Here is a 26,936-nt window from a genome sequence, read left to right as displayed (position 1 = left end):
CCATCATTTGCGCTATGAAAACAAGTGATGTACCTCATATATTGTGGTATTTATATATAAGATCCTCATATATTGTGTGTGTTTTAGAAATCGTGGCTATATGTACTTCGAAGATTTTTAGAGTTTCATCACTGAAGGTTGCCTGAAATGTAGGAGAACCAGTGTTCAACAATTACAACTATAAACACAGTGTGAGCTCCCTCTACTGACTGTGCAGCAGCAATTTACTAACTCCTCGTCTTGCACTGCCAGGCTATTTCATAGATTTGGGTGTCGGGGAATAGAGAGAGAAGTTGTAAATACGCCAGAATGCTTGTACACAAACAGGTACCATTTCTTGAGTAAAACTCCCTTGGACCACAGTGGAAGCTTTGCTTGAGTAAAGACTGCAAGGTTGGCCCGGTAGAATATGCATGATAATGTCAGGCAGAAGGGAAATACGTTGGCCAAGCAGAAAAGGATGAAGTCTATTGGGAGGAATGACAAGTTTGCCAGCAGTAAGGAGTTAAACCTCTTAAAATGTAGTTGGCAGCATTCCGTGGTACATTTATATCATAGTTTTATGTCTGATGGTCTGGGTATCATGCAGTGTAAAGCAACGTGTGCCAGGAGGAGTGGGTAGAACTGTCCTTGTTTTTCTTAAATTGATATGAATTTCACAAGCTATGTTTTTCATAGTGTAGGGAGGTATCACAATCTGTTTCAGATATCGATATATAGAATATACATCTCTCTTAATCAGGACAGCTGTCCTCTTGTAAGCAGTTGGGCCTAGCCGTTAAAATGTTCTGGGATAAAGATAGTTTCTGAGGCCCAAATGATTGTTCTAGAATTCCTTAATCAAGTGGGGAGCAGGGAAGTGGGGGGGTGGGGGAAAGGGCGTAAGAGCAGTGAGTGCAGATTTTACTAATTTAGCTTCTGAACACTTTAAAAAAAACAAAATTAAGTCTCTCAGCCCCTTGAAAGAAAGTGCGTTATAGACACAACTTTGTAGCATACCAGCCCAGCTCTCTGACTCTTTCTTTCCTTTGGATATTTCCATACACGCCTCCTTTTAAGGGTCAAACCCTTCACTGTTTCATCTAGTGAATCCATGGAGGCCTGTATCGCAAATCCCCTGACCACAGCACTGCCATCACGGAGGGCTCTACTATTTGCAAGGGTAATGAAATCCCCTGTGTGGCCTCTGCACAGCCTGGCTATCCCCCCTCCCCACCCTGCCCGTGCATCAGGAGGTCCACTAGTAGGACCCTAAAGCCTGGGGTTGGGGAAACACAGGACTTGCTGCTGGGAAACCGTCACAGTGGGTGCTTTTTTTTTTTTTTTTTTTTAAGTCACATTTGACATCAATTACCTCCTATTCTTGATGCAGGAGGCAACTTGTATTCTAGCAGTTGGTAAATATTTTTTTTTAATGGCTTAAGGCAGATAATGTCTATTTAATCCATGACAATGTAACACAATATTAAGTCACTGTTTTATGGCAAATTTAAAAATGTAGGGCTGAGTGAATGGTACTGTTTGTTATTGGGACCCTTGGCTCAGAGTAAAGAGATGCGTGTGTTTTCTAAATAGAAAACAAGGCCTTAATAAGACCAAAGTGCAAATTTGATTCCCCTGCAATGGTTTGCCCAGTGATACTAAAAACTGATGCATCTGAAACCAATATTTGATCCTTTAATTTGATAGCAATTTTGGGTTACATCTTATATCATTTTGTATCATCTTATAAGTGATTGGAACACTTTTGTGAATGACTGCATAGGAAAATCATCCTGTGGTTTCAGTGCAGTCTTTCTGCATCTGACTTCAGCTGAGAGATAAATATGTGGATTCACAAAACGTTAGGTTTCATCTGATATGGTCTTACATCTTTCTAATGTGCATTCTTGTTTTTCGTGAGCTAATGCATCAGTCAAGTAGCAGAATATAAAGAGCCAGAGAAGTCAGGTGAGGCTCCTTGAGCAGAACATACACACAAAATGTCATAAAGAGATATTTTCGCTAAGGTATTTAATGCCTTTGAGTTTTGTACCTTTTTTCTTTGATTAAAATACTTCTTAAGTTGCAACCACTCCTTAATCGACTTTATTTTCTATGGCAATTAAAACGTGCTTTTATTTAAAAATTTTAAGTTTCTGTTAAGACTGGTATTAACAAGACAAATGTATATTTGACTAAGGTAGTAAAAATACAGTACATTTTTGCGACCCGCTAGAAGATGCTAACAGTGTTCTGTGCTAGGAGATGTGCATTCATCATTATGGGTGTTCATGCTTTCAGATATGACTTTTTCCCATTTAGCTGAGAGACAAACTTAGTGAGAATCTGTCTTAATTTAAGCATTGTGCTATGCCATTTTTGAAGAATTTAGGTACCCAATGCAGCAGTTAAAATGGCTAATTTATTGCTACCTGTGAACAGAACTGTATTTTAATAAATTTTTATTATTGTTACCTTGTAACAGTTTTTGCTGTCACAAATCCTAAACTTTTAAAACAAAGCATAAACTTTTGGACTCGCTTAAGATTTAAAATCTTACCTAGGTACCTCTTAGATAATCATGATTAACTATAATATAAGGATAGTAAATATTGCTTCTTGGTTACTGTTCAAGGAATGAGTGCTCGGAAGTTTTCTAGTCCTGTAAACATTTGTACTGGTCCATGAAAGTATTCCTAGCTGTGATATTGTAGGTGAAGAGATATTGGACTTTAAAACACATTCTGATTACTATCTCATTTTCTTTACCCACCCCAGTTAAATGCTGACATAATATTAGTAGCTGATGTGTATCTCTGTCTCTCTCTCTCTCTCTCTCTGTCTTGGAACTAGATTTTTTTCAAAAGAGCTCAGCTCCTGCTTAGGCATCTAAGTTAACTGGCTAGATTTTGGGGATAGGTGCTGAGTGCTCTTGAAGATCCAGCCTCTTCATTTAGGTGCTTAAGTGAGAGATCTGGTGAAGTCTGTATGAAAATCTGACCCTGCTATTAAGGCCGTAAACAAATATTGAACTCTAGATCTGCACAGGACTTGTGTTATAATGGCCAGCTTGTGGTTCCCAGGCTTCCTATACAATGCCTGGGGAGAGTCTGGTGTCTAAGAGTGGGATTCATAAAAGCCAGTACACTGATTGGGGAGCTGCCTAAGGTAGTCAATAAAAAATGTGAAGAAGAGGGGGCGTGGCCTAAGACCTGCCCTTCTCAAGGAGTTAGGAGCCTATCTTTGGGTTGAGGGGAGCTCCAGCTGGGATTCTCCAGCCATGAGCTCTCTTCTGCAGTTAGGCACCTACCCTGTTTTTGCAAGAAATGCTGGTGGGGCAGAACTACAATGGTTAGGGTTTTCACCCTGGTCATGGGAAACCCAGTTCATTTCCCCCGACCCCCCACCTGATGTGGAGCAGAGATTTGAACATGGGTTTGCACCTCTCAAGCGCATGCCCTAATGTGATCCATTAGTAAAGGGACCTCTGTTCTTTGCAAGCAACTCACCTCAGATCGGACAATTCACTACAGTAAACTTATGTCTTATGGGATTTTTATCCATAAAGAATAACTTTTAAGGTCTTTACAGAAAGCTCGTAACTTGTCAAGGTTCGTTATCATTGTGAGATGTATGCATGGCTATTTAAGGAATAATATATTTATACTGAAGTATGCTTTATGCATTTGGAGTAAAAGTTAGTCACCAGGGGATGACACCTCTTGGTGATGGCCATTCAAGTGGGAGGGAGTTAGTTCACCCTTGTTAGCTGGTGATCTAATGAAAGGCTCAGTTGTCTCGCCTTGCTTTATCCAAGACTTTCAATGGAAAACTATCAGAGACACATGCAAAGTTAATGGAGTTAAAAAGGGAACAGTACAACAGACAATCACCTTGCCTATGAATAAAGACAAAAGGATGTTTCAGTATACCACAGAATGGGGAAAGGCATTCTGAATCGTTTTGCTGAGGAGACATCTTGGAAAATGGGCATGTTCTCATGGAAAAATTGGATCTTATTCCTCTGAAGCCAGCCGCTCTGTAATAGGCTGAGCTTTGGAGGTGGGAGCTATTTTTTCTAGATAGGAAAGGTAACTATTGGTAAGTGTAAAAAGAACAGGAGTACTGGTGGCACCTTAGAGACTAACACATTTATTAGAGCATAAGCTTTCGTGGACTACAGCCCACTTCTTCGGATGCATATAGAGTGGAATAAATATTGAGATATATATACACACATACAGAGAGCATAAACAGGTGGGAGTTGTCTTACCAACTCTGAGAGGCCAATTAAGTAAGAGGGGAAAAAAAACTTTTGAAGTGATAATCAAGCTAGCCCAGTACAGACAGTTTGATAAGAAGTGTGAGAATACTTACAAGGGGAGATAGATTCAATGTTTGTAATGGTTCAGCCATTCCCAGTCCTTATTCAATCCTGAGTTGATTGTGTCTAGTTTGCATATCAATTCCAGCTCAGCAGTCTCTCGTTGGAGTCTGTAACTCTGAAACCTGTTGGTAAGTGTAGATCCAGATTTGTTTTATTATTTTGTTTTGAATTGTAACCCTTTCTTTCCACCTCTCTTGATTCTAGATAACTCTCCAATCTTTCTTAAATAAACCTACTTTTGTTTTGTTTATAACTGCTCTCAAGTGCTGTTCTGATTTTTTTACAGGAACAGTGGTTTTAAACAGGGGTATACTGCTTAGCTGGTGTAAAGGATCTGGGATTTCTGTGAGTAACCAGGGGCTGGATATCCCATGGTAATGATTGAAGGGGATTCAAGGAGTGGGGCACACCTATTGTTAACCTGCAAAGCAAAGACAAGGCTGCCATAGCCCAGAGGAAAGTGCTTAAGTGGCTAACAGCCTGGTGGTGTTAGTGAGCTACCATCCCTATCACCATGGGTAAGCCTATGTCGTCTTTGAGGCAGGGGATGACAAGGCGACTCACAGTACAGGGTGCCCTGAGAATTGTCACACCTAACCACTGGACTATAGAGGCATTTTCACTCTACTCCCAGCCCATTGACTATTCAATTATTTATATACAGTAGAACAATGTCAACAGGAGAGATTGAAAGAAACCAACTCCAGAATATACCATGGTCTATTGGTTAGGGCACTCAACTCAGCAGTATGAAACTCTGATTCAAATTCCTGATGTACATCAGTGCACATCAGGCAGAGGGGGAATTGAACCTGGGTCTCCTACATCTTGGGTGACTATCTATGGGAATGCCTAGTTTGAGGACCCCGGTGGGGCTCAAGCATGAGATAGTGGCCTGGATGCCTAGACTGAGGCAGCTGTGTGCATGCTAACGTGCAGACCCTTAGGCACCTAGGTATGCTAGATGGCAGCTGAGCAGTGGTTTTGAGGTTCTCAATGGCACCTAAAATGGCAGTTAGGTGCCGAAATCCCTTTATGGATCTGGGCCTGAGTATGTACCACTTGCTTTGTACCCTTCAAAAGCTCTGATTCTTAGCTTTCCAAAGATATACGTAGCATATTATTCATTTATTTGCCTGACCATTCCCAAAACATAATTCATTGAGTGGTCCCTTGGGATATCAGTGCTTTTTAAGCACTTGAGGTGTAAATATGTCAAGTTTCAAACTAGTGGACTTCTCATTCCTTGCAGTATTACATTTAGAGTGAAGTGTTGTTTTCTTTTTGCTTTGAAACTTTTAACCACGTATTTGGAGTTTTTTGTTTGTTTTTTACTGTGAGGAATGATCATGACTTTAATGGCTTTCATTAGATAGTACTAGTGCTTTCTTTGCTCTTTATGATTTCTGTATTTAGTTCCCAGATACCTGACAATTTAAAAACTGAGTCTCTGAATTGAGAAATGTGTTTCAGTTCACAGTATGGGTTAAATTGAAATGTTTGCGTGCTGCTGGTTACTATATGTTGCCAAGACTTCAGCAAGTGTATTTTAACTCTCCTGAATATTGGGATATCCCAGTTTCCAGCACAGTGTGGAAAAAGGGATTAAAAAGAGAGAAATCAGACACATCAAAAAGCCTTCAACTGCCGAGTGGTATTTTACGTGTTTGGCAGCCTTGTAGTGTGGATGCTCTGACAACTTCTGGAAGCCAGATCACATAAGCTTTGAAACATACAGGGCTGGATTCTCTACTCAGAACCAGACCCTCTGTCAATTGGTTAGCAGAGAATGGACTTGTCAGAGGGGAGATCTTGGCTGGCCCCGGTGTGCTGGATCTGGGCTCTGCGTCTGCCAGCCACCTCCACCGTGATATGGGGGCATGGTGAGTAGGTGTGGCAGAGTCATTTTTCCACTGATGCAGTGTCAATAAAGGATCCTGTGTTAGTGGAGCAAGTTTGAGGTGCTTGGAAGGAGCTCTAACTTGTGTTGGCTCTGAGAGCGGAGTTCAGGCACAGGAGAGACTTAATCCCATAAAATTAATGGGATTGAGAACTAAAGTTCCTGTCAATGCCTATTGAAATCACTGAGTATTTCTATTTTCTTTAGCAGAATTCAGATTCAGGGTCTTGCATATATTAGGTGTGCATCATCTCACTGTTCTCTGACCAGGTAGTTAAGAGCACCGCAATGCCTGATTGTCATCACTCTTGTCATGATATTTATCCATAAGGTGGTCTGTCATAAAGCATTGGAAAGCTAACAACTCGCTTATCAGAACTGTAGGTTGTCATGGTAGTCAAAGCACAAATATCAGGTCCACTTAGCCAATTAAAAGTAATGTATTAGGTCTGTGGTTCTGAATCAGACCTGACTGTACAGCTTGTTGGTGTCTGTGCAGAATAATCTTGTTTAAAACATGTGAGACTTTTCCTTTCATCTATTTTTTCTTCCCCTTGCTCTCCCTCCCTCCTTCCCTCCTTGCCACCTTTCTCTCTCTTAAGTTCAGCCATGGATTCTCAACACACCTATAGCTTTGCTTTTTAAAAAGATGACTTGTAGACACAAACAATAGTAATCATTCTAAATCAAAATGATTTTGGGCTTGTTATCTAAATCTTAACACAGTAAGGCTCTGACATCCTTCTAGAAATGGATTACTATTATTTTTCCTGTAGATGAATTAGACCTGTATTAAAAAAACAAAAAAAAAAAAACCCCAATACTTTTAAAGCCCTACAGTAGTTCAAAAAGCATTTTCCTCTATTCATTGCTATACTTGCTGTAACTTTGAATACATTCTTTTCACTTCTTGAATACTTATCATTATACAACGGTAGGTAGAGGGGGAAGAACCACTTTTTTTTTTAAATCCAAAATAGACCCTCCCTAACTTGAACTTTTAATTCTTTCACAAAAATCTTTCACAAAAACCTGCTTTCCAAGAGAGGTGTTGCCTCTTTTGCCCACCCAAAATAATTCAGTAATCTGCAAGAAATATTACCCTAAATAATTATAACTCGGCTACCTTTGTCAAGTATGTAAACAAAGTATTACTCTATAATGTATTCTTGCTTTGTTTGGTAACTTGCTGACTTCAGTAACCAGGGATGGATGTCCCAATGATTGTATGTGTGGGGGGAGGGAGAAGGAGGGGATGTTGTGTATTATCTGTCTTTTTAATGGATGATACTACTAGAGGGGAATAGTAAACCCATTTCATATGAGTGCCTGAATGGTATTAATGAGGAATAGATGCATGTAGCTCCTTTGCTGAGTGGAGACAGATTTTTGGGGCCTTGCAGGTCTGTTTCTCCATTGGAGGAGAAAACAATGATGTGGAGTTTGGATATACCCTTAGTGCATCTTGGTTGCTCAAGGATTGATGTGTATATAGTGCAAAATACAAATATGAAGGTAAACCCCCTTCTGGAATCTCAGGCTAAACACCAGTGTCTGTCTCCAAGGGAACAGCTTTTGTCTCAAGAACTGACACTGGTTAGAGAGATGAAGGCAGAGAGCAAACTTCCTTGATACTTGCCACAGCACCCCTCCAAAAATACTGATGGCAACAATGCAGGCTTCCCTCTCCCTTCCCTTCCTCTTCCCCCCTTTCCCCCCGCTGAGCTACTGAGCATTGCTTGCATGTCAAGACAAAGAACTTGAGACTTCTAACAGTGCTACCTAGTGATGCCTCCCATAACAGCAAGCATGAGCAAGATGCTGTGAGTGTGGAAGGAAGGAAGGAAGGAAGCACTGTGAATGCAGAGCAGTGTAACAAATAAAAGTTGATGGTAGTTATGGGAGAAATTTTGAACTAATTACAATGTGCTTTAGGACTGTGCAGATACTACTGTTGTCTCACAGAAGGTTAAATTGTATGGTGAATGCCAACACGTCACGAGTTTAGAATAACCTCAGAATCATCCGCATGTCGTATTTTTGGTCTCTGAGCAAATGGCAAAGAACTGTTTGTCCTACCTTTTCTCTGCATTCTTAGATGGGTTCTTCAACAACTTGGACACAATATTTTTGCAGTTTTCTTTTCAGCAGTAGGATCAATAGTATTAACACACTATTCCTGTATCACAGCTTGTAGCTGTTATCAGATTATTGCCATTACCGGCCATTTTACATTTAATGTCCGTGATGATCCTTCTGTTCTTCCTCTGATTTTTTTTTTTTTTAAGTCTACTTCCAACAGTATGTAGCAGTAGACTTGCAAATCCCAAATGTGTTAGAAGAGGATATCCAGAGTGAAGTGTGCTTTAAGTTTTGGTACACTGTTGGTTATTAATATAAAATAATGTTTTATCATTCTCATCGTTTGTTTCTTATCTTGTGGTTGTCTTTTTATAGTGTAAACACCAATTGTTTGCCACTTTCTGGGTGCTGATGAACAAATATTGTTCTTGAATAAAGCAGATGTCCAAGATCTGCTGAAATAGAGACTTAAATTATTGCAGTTTGTTTTGATAACCATGAGGGCATCAAAAATATCACACTTGCAGGTTGTCATAAACATACAGTTAAGGGTTAATGCCTCTTTTACCTGTAAAGGGTTAAGAAGCTCACATAACCTAGCTGACACCTGACCAGAAGGACCAATAAGGGGACAAGATACTTTAAAAATCTGGAAGGGGGAAAAAGTCTTTTGTCTGTGCTGTGTGTGTGCTTTTTAACCCTTTACAGGTAAAAGAGGAATTAACCCTTAACTGTATGTTTATGACACAAGTTCATCAAAATTGTTCTGCTCTTCTACTTCTCTAGGTAAAGTTTTCAGTCATTGAATGTCAGACCTTGGGAATCCAGGGAAACTAGTTTTCTGTACTTTTTAAAAATGAGCACAAATCCTTTCTATCTTGCTACTTAACAACTCTTTAGGTTTAGATCGGTTGAATAGATACATTCTGCGTAGTAATTACTAACAGCTAATCACCCATCTGCAGTGTTGATCAGCTGTTTTCACATTTATTACATTTACAGAAGATGCAACCAAGTAGTAAATTCAACACTGCGAAAACTGAAATAAGCCAAGTTACCCAGTTCTGGGTAGATACACATTATCAGATGCCCTGCCTGCTTTCCAGAAATACGTATGTGCTAGTAAACTATGCTCTCCTAATGGTTCGTAACTCCACCATCTCTCCTTAAACATCTGAAGATGATTGATTCAACACTCTGTACATATCTCACTCTCCAGTCTCACAAACGTCTCTATCTATATCCTTTTCCTTTTAGGTTTCTAGGCAAGTTTGTAGCTTTCTGTATTATGTCCTAACAGGCCGAATAATCATAATAAGAAACTTGATGTTCTCATACGTTTCCTTTTTAGTTTTTTAAGAATCCTTTTCATTCACAGATTGAAATTGGAACCTAATGTTTTTAGTTACCTTAAATAAAAATTAGGGTCCCCTAGTAATTCAGACACACTGAAAAGGTAACATAAAAAATCCCCAAACACAGTATTGAGTTATTATAGGGCTGTGAGGAGGGAAAACTTGTTTAACAATCTTGTTTGTCTCGGATAATTTTTCCTCCTCTCTTCTTCAACCCAGTAGCCCCTGCCAGCCTCTGTATTGCTTTTCAGCCCCCTTCCTCTCCCTCAGTCCCTCTTTTGTAGGTGTATTATTGGTTTTTTATAGCATTGTTCACATAAGAATTGTACTACAGAAGGTTACTGCAGCGTGACCTGTACACTTGTTAACAATCTGATGGTTGTCAGAGCGGCCATGGAGTTCTGAACAGTTGGGGATTTATGCTGTGGTTGTTCTGTTTCAGAACTAATCTGATATGAGACTCACTGCTGACACATTTCATAACTTGTTTAATCATTTTGAACTTTCCATCTGATCATGCGATTTAGCACAGTCCTCTTCAAGGTCCATCTTGGTTGAAAATTTCAAAATCTATTTCTGAAACAGTTCTAGAATCAAATGGACAAATCGTTACTGTTTTCCAATTTTAGAAACATGACTTAGAGAATTCAGCTGAACCCAGATAATTGTTAATTTAGTAAAGAGTAGAAAATAATGAGGCGGATGAGCATCAGATTGTGCGAGTGAATGTTCGGATACCCTGTTTCCTAAAAAGGAGGCTTCTGCACTATATTATCCAAATTCCACTGTTCTTCAAGGGGGTAAGAAAAGTTATTATTTTTTTTTTTTTTCAAATAGCGATGATCTGCTGGCTGGTTGAGGCTTTTTTTTTTTTTTTTTTTTTTTTGTCAGAAAGTCATGAGTTGTTTAGACAGTTGCAAGGAGTTGGGCAGGTGGTGCCTTTGCAAACAGATAAAGTAGAATATTGCTACTCTCTATAATGTAAATTTTATTTAAACACACACACACACTCTCTCTCTCTCTCTCTCTCTCTCTCTCTCTCTCTCTCTCTCTCTCTCTCTCTCTCTCTCTCTCTCTCTAATGGTGTCTTCCCACTTGCCAAAGCTTTGTAGTATTGCTGTTTTATTACTAAGCCGCCACTAACATGATGAAATATAAGATATCCACTAATACATCATCATGAAATAATATCATGAATGATTAAAATGATTATTGTCAAAATAATGTTTTATTTGTGTGTGTGTGTGTTCTTGCTAACTTGTAAACTCCACTCATTTTGCAGTGGTCACCCTGTAATATGTGTAAATTAGACTCTTCAGTAAGGTTATTTAAATTTCTCCATTGAAGACAGCACAACTACACTAAAATGTAATACACTTAAAATGTACTTAATGGTGGAAGAGGTGGGATGTGCGTGTTTCTGTCTTTAGTTCTGCATGCAAACAGCCACAAAAAATAAAATAAAAAATTCTCAAGTATTTTTTCCTAAGCACTTGATAGCATGTCTAATATCTTTTACTTTGCAATATGTTTGAGGCTGAAATGGTATGATGTGGAGTGTGAGATAGGTAGCATAAGATTGAGAACAGGAGTATACACTCAATAGAAAGTGAGAGATGACAATGTAATGAATCAATAATGAATATGCAAGCAAAGTGTAGGTGAACATCTCCGTAGCAGAAGTACAGTAGCAGATCTACTAAGGAACACCCTATTTTTGTATAGAGGTCCCTTTTAATTTTACCTTGAATTTGAGGTATGAAATTCCCCCAGTGCTGTGCCTCCCCCTCCCAAAAAAACCTTCTCTCCCCACACTTTCTTTTTCTAGTAGTAGATGATAACCTAAGTCTGGGAAATTGGATTTCACCATACAGATGATCATTTGAGTGGGAATTAGACAGAAGTTAATCTTTGATCTTTGAAGTTTAGCTGCAAAAAGGGGAGTAGGATGGGGAAATGCCAGGATTCAGTACAACATTTTGGTCACTCTGCAGTAGCAGACATGGGATTTCTTAGATATGAGAGATCCCAGTGAAATCTGGACAATTGAAAATGTGCAGCTAAAATTTTAAAACCACTTGTAATACATATTCAAAACTGTGAGTGGGAGGAGCAAAGCTGCAAATAGTATATCAAAGTGCATTGTTGAGAGACTTTTATTGTGGTTATGTTTAGAAAAGTGGCTCCATTAAAAATTGCACTTTTTCCCCCAATAAGTCAGCTCCATGTGTTTTTTTTTCATAGTTGAATCTACTTTCTTTTACTGCTAATTCAATTTTTTTTAACTCCTTTTAGCACTGAAGAGCTAATAGGGGTCTGGGAAAGTTAGCTGTGTTCTTTTGTGGCTCAGGAATGATGATCAGAATTGTAAATGAAGTTCCAGCTGCAGAATCTTTACTGCTGGTGGTAAGTCAGCCAGAAAGAACACAGCTTGACTTTCAGATTCCAGGTGGAATTTTCAGTAATAGCAGTTAGACAAACCATCCTTTTGGTGATAAACTGAGCAAATTTGTTCTGGAAATTGCAGAGATTCAATTATCATTCCGTTTTCAGAGTAGAACCACTTTGGAAAATTAGGTTAGTTATTGTCCTATATTCTTAAAAGTTTCACTAACTATGAAGCGTATTTCAAAACATGAAAGAAAGAACTCTCAATACTGATAGTACTGCTGGATTAACTTTTTAATGATCTAGCCAATTTTACACACACCTACAAACATAAAATTGGTTTGCTGTCTGCTACAGTTAGTGTGAATTATTGCAGAAGGAGGAACAAATGAACGATTGAAAAAGCAATTATAGTGTATGATGTAAAGAAATATTAAAAAGTATCATTCCATTACTACGTAGAGGTGATAAAATTGCCAATGATGCAGAAAAGGCAGAGATGTTCAATAGTCTTGTTCTGTGTTTTATATGAAGCTGGATGATGTATTCATATCCTATAATGATGGAAAATATATTTTCCGACAGTAACTAAGGAGGATGTGTTATATTTTCTTTGACAGATGCTATTTATTAAAAGTCGTAGGTCAGAATAACTTGCACCCAAGCGTTCTTAAGTGTTTGCCAAAGAGTTCTCTTGGTCATTTTTCATGATTTTGGGAGGAAATTGGGGAAGCTTCAGAAATGAGCACAACCAACCGTGCATTTGTAGCACTGCCAATGCAAGGTCATACACCCACAAACACCGATGAACTGTCAACATACTGTGACACTGAATAGAATTATGTACATGGTGAGAATGCACAGACTGTGCAAACTTTAAGTCTAAATGCAAATAACAATTTCTGAAACAACAATGAACCCAAACAAGGCCATTTGATCCTGAACTCTGTTGCACTGAACAGTTGAATGTATAAAACTTCTTTGTATTAAGACTTAAATCCCAGCAATATCTAGTGTACAGTGTTTGGGTGAGGCTAGTTTCCATATTTGAGCCAAATGCTTTGTTGGATTTAAGTTGAGATTTTTAGAAGTACTCTGTGCTGGCTGCCCTCCGCTCCCGAGTGATTTTGAACATTCCACTCTTAAACCAATGGATATCCTCTGCTCCCCTAACACTATCTGGGTGCATTTGTTAGACGACCATAATACATCTTTTTACTGCTGTCAGAAAATTGTTGATAATTTAAAGAGACAAAACGGGGAAGGTAATATTTGTCTTGATGGCAAGGCCTTCATTTATAACCCTGTTTGGTTTTCTCTGCTCAGGCACTGTTTAGTAGATTACTTCCTTGGATACCTATCTTTCTCTTACTGCTATTGGAAAGCATGCCAAAAATTGCATTGGTTTTAGTTGAGTGTATTACTGGCATGAAACTGCTATGTAAAATGTGCAATACCACTTGCTGCAGGAAACTTGAAAGGATATGTCTCTGCATATATTAAAATTCTGAGATCACAAGATTTATGAAGTGCTGAGCCATGGTGGATAATGCAGCTTTTATTAAGCGTATAAGATTTGCTTTTGTGACACTCTCTGCCCTTCTCAAAACATGGGCATGCGCTCGTGGGGAATCTCTATGCTTGAATTATAGGAAAAGGGTTCATTCCCCTTTTCCCCCTCCCCTCGTCTCCTACTTTTCTGTTTTTGTTCCTTTTTCTGTAGATCTTTCTTTTACTTTTTCTACTAACTTCATTTTATTTTAATCTTTTAAAGATTAAAAGCGTTGCTGCTTTGACTGGTTTAAAGGGGGCTGCTGCTGTTGCTGCTTCTCACTAAGTGATAGGAAGCTGTCCAGTTGCCTGGTGCTGACTCAAAGTGTAGTGGAGGTGACAGCAAAAAAGTGTACCGTGCTCACTTTATATTATTAATTACAAATATTTGAACTGTAAAAAAGATGAACAAAAGAAATAGTATTTTTCAATTCACCTCATATAAGTAAATAAAACAATGTAAAACTCTAGAACCTACAAGTCCACTTAGTCCTACTTCTTGTTCAGCCAATCACCAAGACAAACAAGTTTGTTTTTACATTTATGGGAGAGAATGCTTCCCACTTCTTATTTACAATGTTAGAACAGGCATTCATATGGCACTGTTGTAGCCAGCATTGTAAGGTATTTAAGTGCAAGATATGCTAAACGTTTGTATGCCCCTCATGCTTTGACTTGTAGATTGCACTTTTGGTTATCTAGAGCAAGTATTTGTAATCAAAATAATAATAATATAAAGTGAGCACTATACACTTTGATTTCAGTTACAATGCAGAATACAATATATTTGAAAATGTAGAAACATTCAAAATATTTATAAATTTAAATTGGTATTCAATTATTGTTTAACAATGCAATTAAAACTGATTAATCATTAATTTTTTTAATATTGTGATTGTGATTTAATTTTTTTATCGTTTGACAGTTCTTTAGAAGCAAAGAAAGATGGTAACAGTTGTTTATGTACATAAATCCATCCATCATAATGTCATACACATTAGTGTGTGAGAAGTAGCATGTGTGAGAATACCCACTTGGTGTAAACGTTAATTATTTGTATTTCAAATGAAATTAATATTAATGAGCTGTAGGGTTAATTTCTGCTTGAAGATGTAAAGGTACTAAAGGGTGATCTTTTTCTCTGTTAACTTACAGTAGCTCCTGAGTGAGCTCCCCACTTTGTTGTTGACAAAGGAAAGATATACATTTATTTCAAGAAATGCTAAAGGATGCACGATGGAGTGTGAATGGTTGCTTTCTTTTGTTGTTTTTATGGACCTTTAAGTCCCTTTTCGAGACATTGTTGCCATGTAACCCCACGACTGTTTATCTTAAAGGGGCAAGCTAGAGCAGCTTCCTCAAAACTGGCCTTGTCTTTCCTATTCTTGATATTTTGGGAGTTCATGTGCATGTGGTTATAACAGCAGATATTTTGAGGAAGCTGCTAGCTTAAGTGGGACTTTCCACACTGATTATGGTTGCCAGGTGTCTGGTTTTTGACCGGAACGCCCGGTCAAAAAGGGACCCTGGTGGCTCCGTTCAGCATTGCTGAACGGGCCGTTAAAAGTCTGGTCAGTGGCATGGTGGGGCTAAGGCAGGCTGTCTGTCTGCCGTAGCTCTGCGCAACTCCCGGAAGCAGCGACATGTCTCCCCTCCGGCTCCTAGGCATGGGGGCAGCCATAGGGCCTCCGTGCATTGCCTCTGCCCCAAGTGCCAGCTCCACAGCTCCTATTGGCTGGGAACCGTGGCCAATGGGAGCTGCGGAGGCTGTAGTGCTTGCAGATGGGGCAGCGTGCAGAGCCACCTGGCTGCACCTCTGTGTAGGAGCCAGAGCAGGAACATGCTGCTGCTTCCAGGAGCTGCCTGAGATAAGCGCCGCCCAGAGCCTGCACACCTGACCCCCTCCCGCGCCCCAATCCCCTGCCCCAGCCCAGATCCTCCTCCTGCCTTCTGAACCCCTCAGTCCCAGCCCAGAGCCCTTTCCTGCACCCCCAGCTGGAAACATCAACCCCCACGTCCCTGCCCCAGCCCTGATCTCCCCCCCCGCCCTCTGAACCCCTTGATCCCAGGAGAGAGCCCCCTCCTGAACCCCAAATGCCTCATCCCCAGCCCCACCCCAGAGCCTGCACCTCCAGCTGGAGCCCTCACCCCTGCCCTAACCTGGAGCCCCCTCTTGCACCCTGAACTCCTCTTTTCTGGCCCCACCCTGAAGCCTGCACCCCCAGCCAGAGCCTTAACCCCCTCCCACACCCCAAGCCCCTGAGCCAGCCTTGTGAAAATGAGCAAGTGAGTGAGGGTGGGAGAGCGAGTGATTGGGGCGGGGGAAGAGATTGAGTGAGCAGGGGCGGGACCCACCTTCCCTGTGTCTCTGTTTATCAGTGTGTTCTGTATTGGTGTTGGGGTGGTGGAAATGGAGTTAGTACATCATAGTGAAATCTAAGGAGGAAACTTCAATTACACTGGTCTACAATTTTTGAGAAGTCGCCTGCTTCAGAGATAAAATGTGCTATTTATTATGTATTTTGATGTGCTGAATTCAAATATGACAATTAAAACAACTGATTGGCTACTGTTTCTATGTCTATGTATATTGTGTAGATAGTAGAGTTTTAATCATAAATTGTAAACCTAGGTCTTTTCATGTGTTTATGGTTGCTTTACATGATAATATTTCACCTGTCCTGTTTCACTTTAAAAATCAGCCAAAGGGTTATATAAATAAAATTGATTATGAAACAAAAGGCAATAAACTATTATATACATAGTTTAGTCCTAGTCAGTGTCTACTCGGCGCTTCTTGGCTTGTTTCTTGTATTCATTAAATGGAGCATCTCTTGTCACTGTCCTGCAATAGTCTGCAAGCATTGATGGGCTCCATTTGCCCTGATAGCGTTTCTCCATTGTTGCAATGTCCTGGTGAAATCGCTTGCCGTGCTCGTTGCTCACTGTTCCGCAGTTCGGTGGAAAACAATCTAGATGAGAGGGCAAAAAATTTATCTTTAGTGACATGTTGCAACCAAGGCTTTTGTATGCCTTGAGGAGGTTTTCCACCAACAACCTGTAGTTGTCTGCCTTGTTGTTTCCGAGAAAATTTATTGCCACTAACTGGAAGGCTTTCCATGTCGTCTTTTCCTTGCCACGCAGTGCATGGTCAAATACATCATCTCGAAGAAGTTCACGAATCTGAGGACCAACAAAGACACCTTCCTTTATCTTAGCTTCACTTAACCTTGGGAATTTTCCATGGAGGTACTTGAAAGCTGCTTGTGTTTTGTCAATGGCCTTGACAAAGTTCTTCATCAGACCCAGCTTGATGTGTAAGGGTGGTAACAAAATCTTCCTCGATTCAACAAATGGTGGATGCTGAACGCTTTTTCTCCCAGGCTCCAATGACTGTCGGAGTGGCCAATCTTTCTTGACGTAGTGGGAATCTCTTGCACGACTATCCCATTCGCAGAGAAAACAGCAGTACTTTGTGTATCCAGTCTGCAGACCAAGCAAGAGAGCAACAACCTTAAAATCGCCACAAAGCTGCCACTGATGTTGGTCATAGTTTATGCACCTCAAAAGTTGTTTCATGTTGTCATAGGTTTCCTTCATATGGACTGCATGACCAACTGGAATTGATGGCAAAACATTGCCATTATCCAGTAAAACGGCTTTAAGACTCGTCTTCGATGAATCAATGAACAGTCTCCACTCATCTGGATCGTGAACGATGTTGAGGGCTGCCATCACACCATCGATGTTGTTGCAGGCTACAAGATCACCTTCCATGAAGAAGAAAGGGACAAGAGCCTTTTGATGGTCGCGGAACATGGAAACCTAACATCACCTGCCAGGAGATTCCAGTGCTGTAGTCTGGAGCCCAACAGCTCTGCCTTACTCTTGGGTAGTTCCAAATCCCTGACGAGGTCATTCAGTTCACCTTGTGTTATGAGGTGTGGTTCAGAGGAGGATGGGAGAAAATGTGGGTCCTGTGACATTGATGGTTCAGGACCAGAAGTTTCATCCTCTTCCTCTTCCTTGTCTGATTCAAGTGAGAATGATTCTGGTGCATCAGGAACCGGCAGTCCTTCTCCGTGGGGTACTGGGCGTATAGCTGATGGAATGTTTGGATAATGCACAGTCCACTTTTTCTTCTTTGACACACCTTTCCCAACTGGAGGCACCATGCAGAAGTAACAATTGCTGGTATGATCTGTTGGCTCTCTCCAAATCATTGGCACTGCAAAAAGCATAGATTTCCTTTTCCCGTTCAACCACTGGCGAAGATTTGTTGCACAAGTGTTGCAGCATATGTGTGGGGCCCACCTCTTGTCCTGATCTCCAATTTTGCAGCCAAAATAAAGGCTGAAAGAGTCTGGCCTTGTGGCTTTCTTAACCATAGTGGTTATACTGCGCTTTTGTGATTGCAAAAGTCACTTCAGCACAAACATAGCAGAAGTTATCTGCACTGTTCACGCAAGTACGAGGCATCTCTGCTCACTTTGGCTAAACAGAAATGTGTCCCTTTGCAAAATCAAACACTGACAAATAAGAGAGCACAACACTGTATGATTTCTAGAGCTGATATAGGGCAATTTGTTCAACAGAGTGATGTAAGCTTCGTTATGATTGCATCATCCATGACTTCTAGGAATAACATGATGCAATTCATATCATGTATGACGCAATACCAGTTTCAGATTGCATCATTCATTGTTTTGCCTAAAAAGCAAGTACTGTCCAAACCCAGTCATAGATTTATTCATAGATCCAGTCAAAGATGTATTTTAGTCATTTCTGGTTTAAACTGAGATCCCTTCCCTTTTTAACTCACTTATCCTCCGCCATTCCCAAGTCAAGGGTCGTATATACTTACCCAATAGCGTATCTTGAAAACTAGAGCCAATCAACAATTTTAAGCATCATTTTCGTTCTCAGTGACCCAGAATTAGTAAAGTTTGACTACATTTATTTCAGAAGCATTTTGGCTGTAGAGCAGTGTTATCTTTTGAGATTGTTACTCAAATGTAAACAGTATGTTGGTTTCTGGATTACAGGCATTCATCCAACTAAGTGTTGATTGCATTGTTGTGGGTGAAGTCCTTCGATTTGGGTTTAGGACTAAACAGACCACCTCCTTCAGTTTATGTTTTGGAACTTAGAGGGATTCATTATCTGCAGTATTAACTGGGAGATTAAATTATTAATTTCAATATTTCTTCTAACTTGCCTATTTACCTTAATTTTGACCTGAATTTGATAATTGCTTTGATGAGCCCTTAGTTATTTTAATATTTTATGGTTGGGTCCAAATAAATGTTTGCTGACTATACATGACGTGGAAGGCCTAGTTACATAATCACTGCTCCTCTGACTGATTTCTAAAACCTAGTATGCTCTGAGACTGCTTACAAACTATTTACAGGGGTGATATCGATTCTTATGCACTACAACAATGAATACTTCCCTCTCAATTGACTGTTTTTTAAGATTCCTTGTCCCGGTTTTCAGCTGTTGTACTTATGATTTGGTGCCTCAATTGTTTTTTTTTTCCCTATTGGAATAAACTAGTATGAATTTACTTAAACACACTGCCAAGTTAACTTAAAACAGACACCTCATCAGTGTGTCCTTTCTGAAAAATGGCCACCTGCTGAAAAGACCTTATCTCTGAAAGAGTCTGGCCTTGTGGCATTCTTAAATTAGATGTTATCCATGATACATTGCTACAAGAAACCTACCCAGAATCTTATCCCTTAGCAAAGCAATGTTTTAAATATCTGTTGGTACTTTCTGCTCTTTGGAGTATTGTGGTATCCATATCAACAGCCGTTCTTTCTTATCTTGGGCAGAATCCAACATGACAATTGGCCATGCAGACTTGTCTTTTCTGTGGGGGAAGAAACTTCTCTTTCCAAAGTTGTAGTCACACTTCTAGAAGAGCACATATTGGTACCTCAAATATCTACTGCTATATCTAAGCCAAGATTCCTGGCATGGATCCTCTATATTAGAATTATTTCAGGAAAGCTTTTAGGTAAACGTGTTATTCCCAGCTCACTCAGATTATGGCTGTTGGCACTGGGAGCCCTTTTTCTGACAAAGGAATAGAGTTTAAATGGGGTCTCCGTGATTTTTATTTCTCAGAGGAGCTTCTGACAGCCAGTGCCTGAAATTTTTAACATGCTTTGTTTTGCTTTCTGAAATCCAGTGTTTAGTTTAATTTTGCTATCCATCTCTGGTAGGCTCCATGCCAAAAATTAACCAAAAAGCTTACAGATTTCTTAATGTCAGATTAACAACCACATGTTGTACATGTATGAAGATGGGAGAATGTGTGTAGGTCTTTTGGTTTGTTTTAGCTTTTTACACAAAGAATAGTTAGTACCCAGTATTCTGTTTCCTAGCTAAGATTTGCTCTTCCCTCTTTTGTTTGCACTAGAGTAACTTGAGTAATCTTGTACCATCTGCTTGCGTTAAAATTTTGTACACGTCAATGCAGTTACCTTTTAATCTTTGCAAGCTCGAGTATATAGCCTTATCTGTTGGAAGGTGACTTGTAATAGATATCCCCTGTGAAGGGTGAAAATGTATACGTTTTTCAAAATTTTCAATGGTGATTTCCCTTAAAAAATGTAATGGCTAATGATGATGATATGTTTTGAACATGCTTTCTCTTAATGTGAAGACATATTAATGTTGATAAGATCAAAATTAGACATTACTGCTGTGTTCTGCTCTGTGCATGTGATCAGTTTACTCTGCTGCTATGCTAAGTTCTTGAAAATGCCCGAGATATAGACAGGAAGTTTATGCTCTTTAAAGCACTGTTTAGTACTTAATTTTTGTTTATACCATACAAAAAGTAGTGTAAAGAAACCCTTGTGATACTCTGATGGTTCAGAAAAGTAGAACAAACAGAACAGAAGAAGGGAGGGATGTGCACGTTCATGGAGAAATGTTTTGGGGGTACGTTAGAAGCAGAATTAGGAATTTATGAGAAGAGGAAACATTAACAGTAGACAAATACTTTCACAAAGATCTTGCTTCTGCTTAGGCATTTCTGCTTTCACTGAACTCTGGTGGAAAATCTGGCCCAAAGTGTGAATTTTTTGTGCCAATATTCTGTAACACAGATTCAAATACTGCCTCAGTCTTGGCATTGATTTGAATATCTGTCAAATGACCTAAGTCTCTGGATCTACAGAGATGAAAGCCAGCAGATTGACCATATTTTCAAAATAAAAATGTCTCACTCTTTTAAAGTATCTCAAAATATTCATACTTAAAAGTTTGTCATTCTGGTTCTTTAAATAATAATATTGTTGATCAGTAGGAATGAAGACCCAAAAGGTATGGGATGCTATAACCTCATTCTTTAGTGATACAGTGATCACAGAAACAGAGGTTTGCCCGAATGACTATTAACAGGGACATTAACTAACTAGGGTCATGTCAGTATCTAGTCTACTAGTGATTTTTAAGCAACCATAAAGTTTTTGACAAGGATTTAGACCCTGGTCTTGCCTCAGTGCTGCATATGTGGATCAGACTATAGTATTAGCACCATAGACTGAACTTGAACAAATGACAGTATCTTCACATTCTTTTCTCATTTATCCTAACAGGTAAGATCGAGATACAAGCTTTACATTTTTAAAATTTCTCTGAAACAAACACATTTTTCCCATTAAATTTTCCAAACAAAAATTAAAACATCAAAGATATTTTCTCATAATAGTAATTTCAAGTTGACATCTGTTTAATTTTTTTTTGTAAATAGGGTTTGAGTCTTGTTTTTTAATGATATTTGAAATTACCATATTTCTTTCAATAATAGAGCTGGGAATTAGCAAATCTCATGATTAATCATGCATTTCTATACAAATATGTAAGTCTTTGGCTACTGTACTATTAATCTACATTCTGAAAAATGTATTAAGTAAAATAGTGCAAGAATTTTGCTTACCTACCTGCTCTTCAAAGATGTCTATGGTCTGTTCTTGTCTGGACTTTAGTATCAATTTACACAGAGATTCTATTAATTATTTATTTGGAGAAAAAAGACAGATGCTTTGGAAATAATTCTGCATCATTCAAGGGCTGTTATGAATTCTGCAGCTATGTAATTAGTATGTGTTGCTCTTCATTAGTCTTGGAAAGTTTCTCCATATTTTAGAATAAATGAAAGTAAAATATTTTCACTTATATATTGTATATAATGGTCGAAGAAGAACTATGCTGTTTTTATGGGGGAAAAAGTGCTAAATGATACTGTGGGCTGTGCATTTTGCCTATGTTGTAAATTGCTTTCCTTTTCAGTTTTCTAAACATATAACATACTTTGTAATTTTTTGAATGAAGATCTAAATTCAATCTTTGCTTTTTAAAAGTGTTTTTATTTTAGGATCATGAGAATTGCCATACAGGATTACACCCCAGGTCATCTAGTCCAGTATCCTGTCTAACAGAGACCAGTTCCAGCTGCTTCAGAGAATGTACAGGGCATCTCATAATTTTTCTTTACGTTTAAAGAAATATTTTAAGGAAAGTGTTTTTTTTACTTAAGAGTAGCCCCCCCCAAATGTGCACTTTAACATGAGTAATTGAGCTAGATTATTATTATTATTATTAGGCAATCTCTGTGCAAACATTACCATTGTCAAAACACTGACACCACATTAGGATCACAAATTGAATATGGGATTAATCAAATAGTCTCTCATAACATTTTAGTTGAACGGATACGAAAGAAGTTTACTAATGCACTTGAGAATTAGAATAATGTTGTATTTTATAGCTCTGTTTGATTATATTGAACCAGGCAATTGTTTAACAAGGCCCAAAAAAGTAGAACTAGCAGAATAAAACTATATTAATAAAAGCTGAACTTGGGCAAAAAGCCAACATCCTGTGAGATGGACTGTTAGACATTGGAATAGTCTTATGAGCAAAGTGGTGATCACTTTAGACACTTTATATCTATGATGAACAAAGCACTTGAGAATGCACTCTTGAAAACACTTCTACACCCGTAGCAGGATGAACTAGAAGAAATGACATAAAATATTTCAAGTCATTGTAATGTTTCTAATGATCTGTCTCTCAAAAACAAGTTTACATTTTCTAGGGGGTCTAATGTGCAGCAGGACCTCATAATGGAAACTGTTGTGACCAAAACTATTAAAATGATGGAATAAATATTGGGAGGGTTAAAAACCACCCACAGAGTAATGGGATCATCTGCAGTAAGCAGCGTGGGTTTAAATCTTGCCAGACAATTGATTTTTGTTTCAGACAGCACTGCAAAATAAATATATTAAGGGCATAAAGGGCACGTTATATTTTAAACTGATTCTGCAAAGATTTATGCTCATGCCTAATTTTATGTACTTATGTCAATGGATCTTTTTTGTCTGTAAATCTGGTCTACTCTTAAACTTCGGATTAACCTAGCTGTGACACTCAGCAGTGTGAAAAATTCACACCCTTGAGCAATGTAGTTAATCTGATTTAATGCCCCGCTGTAGAGTGGCTAGGTCAACAAAGGCATTCTTCCATTGACCTAGCTACTGCTAGGGAGGTGGATTAATTACAGCGACCGAAGGAGTTTTTCCATTGCTGTAAATTCTAAGCTACAGGGGTACAGCTGCAGCACTGTAGATGTGTCTCTGTAAAGCCAGTAGTGTAGACATATCCTAAGTGTTTTCAGGTAACTTCAATATTTAGTAAAGGGGTTACCGTTTAACACTATATTACTTGGAAATTTCATTCAAACTTGGCTTGGATAGGTACATTGTTATATGGATGAAAACTGGCTAAGAGACCATAAATAAATGGTAGTGATACAAGCCAACGTATTGAGTTGGTGGAAGGTATCTAGTATCCTAACACAGGATTTATTGTTAAGATGAGTCATAATTAACATCTTCATTAATCAAGTGTAAGAGAGATAAACAAACACATCAATGAAATTCACAGATGTTACTAAATTGGGAGGAATTCTTAATACCTGTCAGGACACAAATAAAACAGAGGAGCCTAGAGAGATTAGACATATAGCATCAGAAAATGACAAAATGAGATTCATCTTGGGGAAACTGCAAGTTTTTAAATCTGGAGAGGAAAAAAACGAACTCTAATCACGTGCACATAATAGTCAAGGGAGAGAAAAGAGAAGACAAGATGTAGGGATGATAATGGCCAGCAAATTAGACATGAGTTTACTATGTCATATGACTGCAACAAAAGCCAATGCAACTTTTGATCTGTATATATAGAGGCATTGCATAACGGTTCCGAGAAGTGCCATCCCTTCTCAATGTGGCTATGGTGCAACTGCCTCTGTAATATTGCCTTTTTTATGGGTACTGTTATAAGAGAGCTCTGTCTGTATGTAAATAGTTGGTTAACAGATAACATGCAGTAGATGATGCTGCATATTATGTAGCATTGTTCATGTTCTGTTATAGGATCAGTAAAACTTGTGCACTGCAAATGGCTTCCTCTGTGCAGCCATCTACCTGGAGCTCTACTACATTATAAGAAAAATACAGTGTGGAGGGATTTCTAAAAACAACAGTTAAAAGTAATCAAGCAAGTAACCTGGGCTGTCAACAATCCTAGGGCTTTGATAAAAAGTTAGTAACTAAAAAAGTTGAATATATGTAATTTAGATAGAAAAAGACTGACTGTGGGTAGGGGACATAACTACACCTATTTTGAAGAGTGTAAATCCAAACTGATGAATGAAATGAGAAATAACTAGCAATAGTGGGAAGAAATTCAGAAAATTAAAATTTTAGGGAATGTCTCAGGAAAACTTCCCGAGACTGAGATCTGTTTGACTCAAAGGACACTCTTGACACTTTTGAAATGGGAATGGACAAAAATTTACAAAATGTACTGTAGGGCAGTAGTTCTCAACAGGTTTCAGGGGGGCCTCCAAGCAGGGCCAGCATTAGACTCGCTGGAGCATGGGGCAGAAAGTCGAACCCCCACCTCATGGAGCTGAAGCCCAGGTCCCTGAGCCTCACCACCTGTGGCTGAGGCTGAAGCCTGAAGCCTGAGCAATGTAGCTGCCTGGGGCCCCCTGTGGCATGGTGCCCCAGTCAATTGTCCTGCTTGCTACCCCCTCATGCTGGCACTGGCTTTTATATGCAGAAAACCAGCTGTTGTGGCACAGATGGGCCGTGGAATTTTTATGGTATGTTGGGGGGCCTTAGAAAGAAAAGGATTGAGAATCCGTGCTGTAGGGAACAAAATCCATCGTTGGCAGTAAGATGTTCTGGGTGATGTGATAGGTGTTTCCCATCCCTGACTTTAATGATTATATTAAATATAGTCGAAATGTACTCTGCAGGCTGGAAAATAATGGAAGGAGGAATTGAGAGATGAGGAAGGGAATTTGAATAAAGTCTAATATGCAAAGTGCAGCATAACAAAGCATAGTTGGATTTGAGGCACCTAGTCCAAGAGAAAAAAAACTTAACTGTGGGATACTAAATCTATTAAAAGAATAATTCTGTATACTTCGGAATTTAACAGTTTTTTGTTGATGATGATTTAAGCTTTATATATTTGCTGGTGAAATTAATAATAAAAGGCTCAATAAGTCTTCATTCTCTCTCTCTCCTTTATATTTAAATCTACATAAAGATGCAGTATGTGGAAAATATCGATTTTTTTAGTTAAAAACTATACAAATTGACTTTTCAGATGGGTTCATAACTATAACAGCTGCATTTCCCCCCCTCTGTTTCCTGATAGGAAAAAGCTGTCATACCATGCTTTTGCACACTTAAAATATGTGAACTATACAAATAATATGCCCCTCTTTCCACACGAGAGAGAGAGAGAGAGAGAGAAAGTAGCATGTGCTATCTATTTTTAAGTAAACCTCATCAACTCTGGAGTTTCAAGATATTTCATAAAATATTATGGGACATAGGAAGATACACATCTGCTTTACCATCATTTTTGTAGATGGCCCAGTTATAGTTCCCAGACACACAATTCTGTAATGAAAAATTAGGGTTGCTATGGTAACCTGTCTAACCTATATTTAAAAAAAAATTAAAACATAAAAAATAAACTCGTTATTTAAAAAAATGAAATGATGAATAACAAATTACTTTTACACTTACAGAGTTCGTGCATTCATCTATTATTGGTATAGACCTCTAAAACTTGACAGTAAGTATTCCCATATCAATGTGAAGGCTAACCTGCAAGACATGCTTCCAATTCCATTCAAAACCTGTATCTTGCAAGCGTATGTGTGTATATAGTGGCTTGGATATTTTTTAAAACCATTTATAAATAGAGCTCATCAAGTAATGAAAACAATAGCATATGGATAATTTGACACTTGGGGAAGGGGGAAGTTGTCTAAATATGAATGGCTATTATTCCATCAGCAATGTTTGTCGGTATATTTTCTCTGTAGGTTCAGAGTTAATGTTACTATGGGAAAGTGTAAAATTAAAACTTAATGAATGTGCATTGTAGATAAATGTAAGTGAACTGTAAGGGTAATACAATAATTATGTATGTTATCTGTTCATGTCTATATTTACTAATGCTTATGTATTTTTAATTGTTCTGGTAAAAGGGTTTACAACTAAGTAATGAAGGTTTTTAATCTGAAAATTTATTTTTAATGGGAAATATTATGCAGTGCAGTGTGTAAATATACTGCATCCATAATACTAGTGTCCTATGCATGGGGCTTTAAGCAGTGCAAGGGATTCACGTAATAAATTACAACAAAACCATTTTAATGCTTTTTTTTTTTTTTGAGTTCTCCTAGTTTAGACACATACCAAAAATTTCAAAATGGAGTAATTATTAACAACTTTGAATGCCTAATCTACCAGATTTATTTCAAACATTACATAAAATTATATCTGTACCCTATAAGTAACTGCTATAATTTTGGTTGATAATGCACATTTGCTTTTATGCTGAACAAAAGGATTTGTACGCCTGCTTTAACTGAAAAACTCAATGTGATTTTAACTTTGGAGCTGTTAAAGACGCCTCTGTAATAAGCAGAGATTGACGGTTGGTATAAACATTCCTTGAACAAATCTTCTGAGCATGACATCCCATGCCTTAAAAATAACTCTTGGGGTTGAGAAGAAAGAAATTAATAGCAAGGTGAATTTTTTTTTCTGCAAATCTTTAAAGGGAGCAAGTAATTGCCACTCGGATAGGCATTTCTAGCACTCAAATGGTTAAGGCCCAGGTTCTGTACACGTTAAAGTTAAGCATGTGCATGTAAATGTTTGAAGAATTGGGC

At 38.6% G+C, this 26,936-nt stretch overlaps 2 protein-coding genes across 29 annotated transcripts in view; one reads left to right on the top strand and one right to left on the bottom strand.

Annotated features, from left to right (window-relative positions):
- Positions 1–26,936, bottom strand: part of LOC135983898 (general transcription factor II-I repeat domain-containing protein 2A-like) — a 984,084-nt gene that overhangs the window by 61,308 nt on the left and 895,840 nt on the right. The window lies entirely within an intron of this gene.
- PPP3CA (protein phosphatase 3 catalytic subunit alpha) overlaps positions 1–26,936 on the top strand; it is a 299,060-nt gene that overhangs the window by 39,684 nt on the left and 232,440 nt on the right. For 3 of the 28 annotated variants that reach the window (XM_065597636.1, XM_065597645.1, XM_065597632.1), the window contains one exon: positions 25,782–25,828. The exons of 24 other annotated variants lie outside the window; for them this stretch is intronic. The gene's annotated coding sequence lies outside the window, so the exon portion shown is untranslated. Of the gene's footprint in view, positions 1–25,781; positions 25,829–26,936 lie in introns of those variants that run through there. One more of the 28 variants, XM_065597629.1, reaches the window with a different exon arrangement.

The sequence above is a fragment of the Chrysemys picta genome, chromosome 5 (genome assembly GCF_011386835.1).
Source record: "Chrysemys picta bellii isolate R12L10 chromosome 5, ASM1138683v2, whole genome shotgun sequence".
Classification (NCBI taxonomy): Eukaryota; Metazoa; Chordata; order Testudines; family Emydidae; genus Chrysemys; species Chrysemys picta.
The sequence above is the reverse complement of the archived record's forward strand: the minus strand, read 5'-3'. Positions and strand labels throughout refer to the sequence as shown.